The sequence below is a fragment of the Triticum aestivum genome, chromosome 7D (genome assembly GCF_018294505.1).
Source record: "Triticum aestivum cultivar Chinese Spring chromosome 7D, IWGSC CS RefSeq v2.1, whole genome shotgun sequence".
Taxonomy (NCBI): Eukaryota; Viridiplantae; Streptophyta; class Magnoliopsida; order Poales; family Poaceae; genus Triticum; species Triticum aestivum.
In genome coordinates this window covers 311,344,149-311,352,021 of record NC_057814.1, presented here as the reverse complement: position 1 = coordinate 311,352,021, position 7,873 = coordinate 311,344,149, and the positions used below count along the sequence as shown (strand labels likewise).

Genomic DNA, 7,873 nt, shown 5'->3' with positions numbered 1-7,873 from the left:
CTCGCTTGTTCAGCTCGAAGTTGATGTCCCCCATTGACTTGCCATCCATCGTGTGCTCATGGGTGAATTCCATGATCATGGAGTGGTTGGCACTGAGTGTGTGTTCAACCATCCCCTGGCACTTGAACATCTCTTGCTCCACAGCTTCAAGCCTGGCCTCCATGCTTCCTGTCTTCTTGTGCCCTTGAACATCCGGATCTGAAGCACCCCCTCACGCATCTCAATGGCTTGAGGGTGTTTCATCACCTCCGGTAGGTAGGAGTTGATGACCTTCTCATAGAACTTGTCCTTGGAGAAGCTTGGTGGAGCCATGGCGATCTAGATCTGGCAGAAAAATAGCACGAAACAAGAACAGAAGATATTTCTGCAATATGATGGTCAACACGTCCGGGAATATATATAAAGATGTTTTATCTTGAAAAAAAAGTATTCCAGAAGAAAACGGAGTCGGGAAGGCTCACGAGGGGCCCACCAGCCACCAGGGCGCGCCCAGGGGGAGTGGGCGCGCCCCGGTGCCTCGTGTGAACCTCATGGGTCCCCTCGGTTGTTTCTTACTTTTGTAATTTTATAATATTCCAAAACTCGCAGAAAGTAATTTTTATAGAATTTTTGGAGTCGGTTTACTTACCGTATCACATACCTATTCCTTTTTAGGGTTCTGGAGTGTTCTGGAAAGTCTCTCTATGTGTTCCTCCGGTGTCATAGTTTGAATAATGTTAGTTTCAACATTAATAGGTGTACCTGAGATATAATGCTTAATTCTTTGTCCATTGACCACCCTTGGATTAGTGCCTTCAGAATTATTGATCTAAATAGCTCCATAACAATAGACTTCTTCGATGATATACGGTCCTTCCCATTTAGAGAGAAGTTCTCCTGCAAAGAATTTGAAACGAAAATTGTACAATAGAACATACTCACCCACTTTGAATTCCCGTTTTTGAATTCTTTTATCATGCCATATTTTAAATTTTTCTTTAAATAACTTGGCATTTTCATAAGCTTGGGTTCTCCATTCATCTAATGAGCTAATATCAAATAACCTCTTCTCACCGACAAGTTTAAAATCATAGTTGATTTCTTTAATTTCCCAATATGCTTTATGTTCTAACTCAAGAGGTAAATGACATGCTTTTCCATAAACCATTTTATATTGAGACATACCCATAGGATTTTTATAAGCAGTTCTATACGGCCACAATGCATCATCAAGTTTCTTAGACCAATAATTTCTAGATCTATTGACGGCCTTTTGCAAAATTAGCTTTATTTCTCTATTTCTCAACTCAACTTGACGACTAGATTGAGGATGATAAGGAGATGCAATTCTATGGTTGAGATCATATTTAGAAAGTAGTTTTCGGAATGCACCATGGATAAAATGTGAACCGCCATCGGTCATTAAATATCTAGGAACTCTGAACCTCAGGAAAATAACTTCTTTAAGCATTTTAATAGAAGTGTTATGATCAGCACTACTAGTTGGAATAGCTTCTACCCAATTAGTAACGTAATCAACAGCAACTAAAATATGTGTATACCCATTAGAGGAAGTAAAAGATCCCATATAATCAAATCCCCAAACATCAAATGGTTCAATAACAAGTGAATAGTTCATAGGCATTTCCTGATGTCTAGAAATATTACCAATTCTTTGGCATTCGTCACAAGATAAGACAAACTTATGAGCATCCTTGAAAAGAGTATGCCAATAAAAACTAGATTGCAATACCTTATGTGTGGTTCTATCTCCAGCGTGGCGTCCTCCGTAGGCCTCGGAATGACACTTCCGTAGGATTTGTTCCTGTTCATGCTCAGGTATACAACGTCTAATAATACTACTCCTTCTTTATAAAGATGTGGGTCATCCTAGAAGTAATGTCTTAAATCAAAGAAGAAAATTTTCTTTTGTTAGTATGTGAAACTAGGTGGTATAAATTTAGCAACGATGTAAGTAGCCTAGTCTGCATAACAAGGAGTATTACGAGAAGCATTTATAACAGCTAATTGTTCATCAGGAAAACTGTCATCAATAGGCAGTGGGTCATCAAGAATATTCACTACAGGAATCAGCTATTTTGCCGTCTGCCACGGCGGACGGCAAAGGCCTTTGCCGTCAGCCGCGGACGGCAAAAGGCTCCAGCAAAGTAAGGTCCGGCAAAGAGCTACTTTGCCGTCTGCTTCCAGGCGGCTGACGGCAAAGGGCCTTTGCCGTCTGCAGCGGACGGCAAAGAGCCTGCAGTCTTTGCCGTCTGCCAGCAGACGGCAAAGACTGCAGGCTCTTTGCCATCTGCTGGCATATGGCAAAGAGACCAAATAGGCATTAATTCTGTTTCTTCTTATACCCATTCATTTTCACAGAAAATCAAACACACATATATATATACATAGTAGCAAGTTTCATCCATACATAGTACCAATATAGCATATCCAACACATGTTACCAATAGTAGCAAGTTTCATCCATACATATACATAGTTTCATCAATATTACACAGTTTCATCCATAGTTAGCAAGTTTCACAAAGTCAAAACAAAAACTAAAGACAAGCACTCCATATCTGAAATTAGAAGAAATGACCTAAAACTAAATATCTATTTTCCTAAAAACTATCTTATTACTAAGATCTTCTCTGGATCTTCTTCTTTTCTTCCAACCTGCATAACAAAAACACTAAGAGTCAACACCAGAAAGTACTAAATTTTGAGAGATATCCAGATCCTGCAACAGTACATTAAGAGCAAATTTTGTCGCTAAATAAGCATTGCAATTATCACAGTACAACAAGCAAACAAACACAAGAGTCATGTCCATAAAGCAAATAGATATACAGGCAAGCATAGGTGCAGAGAAGCACATATAGAGTTAGTAATAAACTTGGATAGATGGTTCAATACAAGCACATTGTAACAGTACCCATAATAACTTAGATAACTTAACTACTTCTAAGTACTCAGAAGTAAAGCTGATTGTCCCTATTTTCAGTAAGTGATCATGCAAGAAGACAATTTCTTTTTATGGGTCTCAGTACCACTAGAAGGTCTCAGGACACAAGTTGCTCTTGCAGAAAAGATAAACAAACACATGCATTACCAATTTCATGGAAACAATAATGTTGGTATCTTTTCATATGCAGAGCCCTTTCTTTCTCCTCTTGGCTTAAGCCATAAAATCCACATGAGGCACCTGCAAGTCACTCCACTGTTGTTATGCTGTACAGTTCAACAAACACAATGACATAAGCACATCTTTTTCAAACAGGAAAATAGAGGGCTGAATTGTGGAGAGCAAAAGGGCGGCCTTGAAACTGATTGAACTAAAGGGTAGAGTTAGTATTATCAAGGCCAAAACCAAAAACAATCCCAGTTCTAACAGATGACATACACAACGTACAGACAAAAAAGGGCCATCTAAAATGTCTACTTGTTCTAGTGGCCAACACGTCGTAACAGGCAAAAACATCCACAAAGTCTCTCCTAAACCTCATAGCATTCATTGACAGCTGTCTTGTCAGGTGTGTTCTACTTGTTCATAAAGCATGAATGTCAAGAGCAACATGGATAATGCTGGATACATGGAGAACAGAGTCATATAACATTTCCAATATCCAAATTTACTGTATTTAAAGCTAAGCTGAACATCTTGTAGGAACAAAAAAGAAAAAAATAGCTGAGTCTGAATCTGATAATAACAAAAATATATCAGCTGGGCAAAATATGGATGCTCAAGGCACGTGTAGATACAAACTATGGCCAAACTATTTTAAGAGGACTTAAGAGGGCAAATCTTCAAGCACTATACGTATCTAACTCTGCACTAGTTTCCATTATAAACAAATAAAACAGAGTAAAGGGTGGGAAAAGGTTTATTTTTACATCTTGTCAGACGGAGGCATTTACTACGTAATATCCTGAACTTGGTGACATGTACTGGAAACAAGGAATTCATCATCAAATTGTGATATATATTAAATTGAGAAAAGATCAGGAGCCTACTTGTATGTGCATCAATTATATAAGCGGATGAAGTACAAGGATGTCAGCTACTTCTAGTTACGCATATAAAAAATAGTATCATCGATTGTATAAGCAGCTTGGCATTAACCCAGTAACAATCAAGCATGAGTTGTCCCAGATTTTGATTTTACCAATAACCGAGAATACATAGTCGGCTTCCCATTTTCCTTCCAAGTAGTCTTTTTCTTCCAAAGGGACTTGTCTTTCATAACAAAACGTACAAAAATAAAACACGTATATTTATTTGCTGATAACAAGTGGGATCAAACTAAGCATTCCATGGCAACAAGCAGCACCCTCATCTTGGTACAATAGCATGAAAATTCACGTGGCATAATTTTCATCAACTTGATTGTGTGGAAATAAATATGATGGCTATTTTCACCACATAACAAATAGAAAGTTTGCACATATTATATAACAGAGAAGCAGTGTAATAGCAGGCCTAGTTAACAAACAATCAACTCTTGCCCAATCGATTTAGTGAGATGAATGAATTATTTTCCATCCATAAACAACAAAAATCAAAGGAACCAACAGGAACATCTCATGGACATTTACTTATTAAACTAGTAGTTGCTTAACTAAGTAGCAGCTCTCACAAATTCTACACTGCTAGTGCTCACACGGTGAGAGAAGAGAAACAAAATAGCCAGTGATGCTAGTCTATCGATGGCTGTAACCTGCGAGTATCAGGAAACAAAGTGGCCACATTTTTTGCATCAGGTTCAGTCCAAGAAAATTTGAGAGCCCCTAGAGAATTATCCAAGAGCACGGCAGCAATCATTTGGAAAGAAAAGAAAATAGAGCGAGAGGGTCAACCTTCTTGTTCTATGGGAAATCATGGTGGGCAGGGCAGATGACCTCGCTGTCGACCTCGTCCAGCTCGTGGGGCTTGAGCGTGGGGTCCTGGTCGTCGCCGTGCATGGATCTGGAGAGGGGGAGAGCTCCTGCTGATCTAAATCAAAGCAAAAATAAGTCTATTGGAATGGGGGACAGAAGGAAGGAGCGAAGGAGAGAGGAATCGATGGGGAGAAGTAGGGAGGGACCCTGTGCGGTGCGTCGTCGTCGCCGGCGAGCTCGAGCTCGGGCCTCCCGCAGGTCACGGTGGCGCGCGCCGAGCCGGGAGAGCCGGGTGTGTGGATGGGTGGAGGGCGGGGGGGTGGCGGCGTTGGGTACCCTTCCGGCTGGAGGAGACGAGGCGCGGTGGCGCGCCGGCCGGAGGAGAGCAGAGGCGCGGTTGCGAAGCTCGGCCCGGAGCTGGTCGGGGTCGGTGAGGACGGCGGCGGCGCGGGAGTGGACGGTGCCGTGGGCGCGGAGGAGGAGCGGTGACCCCAGCGCATCGGCGAGGCGGAGGAGGGCGCCGGCGGGCGGATGTGGGGGCGGAGTAGGGTTTGGTGGGGGGATGCGCTTCTTTCGGCCCATCGGGGGAAAATGAGATCCACTGGTCAGATCCGAAGATAGCCCCCCTCTTTGCCGTCCGCTGGCACTTCTTTGCCGTCCGCTGGCACTTCTTTGTCGTCCGCTGGCACTTCTTTGCCATCTGCCAGCAGACGGCAAAGAAATAACAGATGACAAAGACCTTCTTTGCCGTCTGCTAACTCTTTTGCCATCTGTTGTTTGGTAGCTGATGGCAAAGACCTTCTTTGCCGTCTGCTTGCAGACGGCAAAGAACTGGCAGACGGCAAAATCCCTGATTCCAGTAGTGTATTTTCCAATCTCGAAAGATTATCAGCTACGGGATTCTCAGCTCCCTTCCTATCAGTAATATGCAAATCAAATTCTTGTAGCAAAAGAACCCACGTAATGAGCCTAGGTTTAGCATCTTTCTTTTCCATAAGGTATTTAATAGCAGCATGATCGGTGTGAACAATTACTTTAGAGTCAACTATGTAAGATCTGAATTTATCACATAAAAACACAACTGCTAAAAATTCGTTGTCAATAGTAGCATGATTTGTTTGGGCATTGTCTAGAGTTTTACTAGCATAATGGATAACATTTAATTTTTATCAACTCTTTGTCCTAGAACAACACCAACAGCGTAATCACTAGAATCACCATAATTTCAAAAGGCAAGTTCCGATCAGGTGGTTGAACAATAGGTGCAGAAGTTAAGGCTTTCTTAAGTGTTTCAAAGGCTTCTACACAATCATCATCAAAAACAAATGGAACATCTTTCTGCAAGAGATTAGTAAGAGGCCTAGAAATTTTAGAGAAGTCTTTAATAAACCTTCTATAGAAACCAGCGTGACCAAGGAAACTTCTTATACCTTTAATATCCTTAGGACATGGCATTTTCTCAATTGCATACTTTAGCTTTGTCTACTTCAATACCTCTTTCGGATATTTTATGACCTTCATTCACCATAAAGTGGCACTTCTCTCAATTCAAGACAAGATTAGTTTCTTCACATCTCTGCAAAACTTGATCAAGGTTGCTTAAGCAATCATCAAAACAAGTCCCATAAACGGAGAAATCATCCATGAAAACCTCAACAATCTTTTCACCAAAATCAGATAATATAGTAGTCATACATCTTTGAAAGGTAGCAGGTGCATTACAGAAACCAAAAGGCATACGTTTGTAAGCATAAGTTCCAAAAGGGCAAGTAAAAGTAGTTTTCTATTGATCTTCTGGTGATACATGTATTTGAGAGAAACCAGAATATCCATCAAGAAAGCAAAAGTGTGTGTGCTTAGATAGTCTTTCTAACATTTGATCTATAAAAGGCAAGGGGTAATGATCTTTTCTAGTAGCTTTGTTTAATTTTCTAAAATCAATTACCATCCTATAACCAGCTACAATTCTTTGTGGAATTAGTTTATTTTTATCATTAGGAACAACGGTAATGCCTCCTTTCTGAGGAACACAATGAACGGGACTTACCCATCTACTATCAGCTATGGGATAAATTATACTTGCTTCCAGAAGCTTTAATATTTCAGTTCATACCACATCCTTCATCTTAGGATTTAATCGTCGTTGGTGATCAACAACTGGTTTAGCATCAGGTTCCATATTAATCTTGTGCTAACATAGAGTGGGACTAATGCCCTTAAGATCATCAAGAGTATATCCAATAGCACCACGGTGCTTCCTCGGAGTTTTTAGTAATCTTTTTTCTCATGCTCTGAAAAGTTAGCACTAATAATAACTGGATATATCTTCTTTTCATCAAGATAAGCATATTTCAATGTATCAGGCAATTGTTTTAATTCAAACACAGGATCACCTTTGGGTGGAGGAGGACCTCCAAGAGTTTCAACAGGCAAATTGTGTTGAAGGATAGGTGGTTGACCAGAGAACATCTTATCTATTCCGTTTCTTTCATTCATGTGCATATCATTTTCATGGTCTAGCAAATATTGTTCTAACAAATCAGTAGGAGGTACGGCAATAGAAGCAAGACCAATAATTTCATATTTACTAGGCAATTCTTTATCATGAGGTTGTCTACGAAATTTAGAGAAATTAAACTCATGAGATGCATCGCCAAAGTTAACACTGACAGTTTCTTTAGTGCAATCAATCTTAGCATTAACGGTGTCCAAGAAAGGTCTACCAAATATAATGGGACAAAAATCATCTTGTGGAGAACCAAGGACTAGAAAATCAGTAGGGTATTTTATTTTTCGACACAAGACTTCAACATCTCTAACAATCCCAAGAGGTGAAACAATATCTCTATTCGCAAGCTTAATAGTAACATCAATGTCTTCTATCTCAACCGGTGCAATATCATTCATAATTTCTTGATATAAGGTAAATGGGATAGCACTCACACTAGCACCCAAATCACATAAGCCATGGTAATAATGATCTCCTATTTTAACTGAGACAACAGGCATGCCA

The 7,873-nt window shown here is 40.3% G+C and overlaps 1 long non-coding RNA gene across 1 annotated transcript; it reads right to left on the bottom strand.

Moving 5' to 3' along the window:
- Positions 1–2,545: 2,545 nt before the first annotated feature.
- LOC123170989 (uncharacterized) lies at positions 2,546–5,079 on the bottom strand. The gene is made up of 3 exons (XR_006485264.1): positions 4,840–5,079; positions 3,095–3,187; positions 2,546–2,658 (listed from the first exon to the last, which is right to left on the bottom strand). It is a non-coding gene; the product is annotated as an uncharacterized lncRNA (long non-coding RNA).
- Between the last annotated feature and the right edge of the window lie 2,794 nt (positions 5,080–7,873).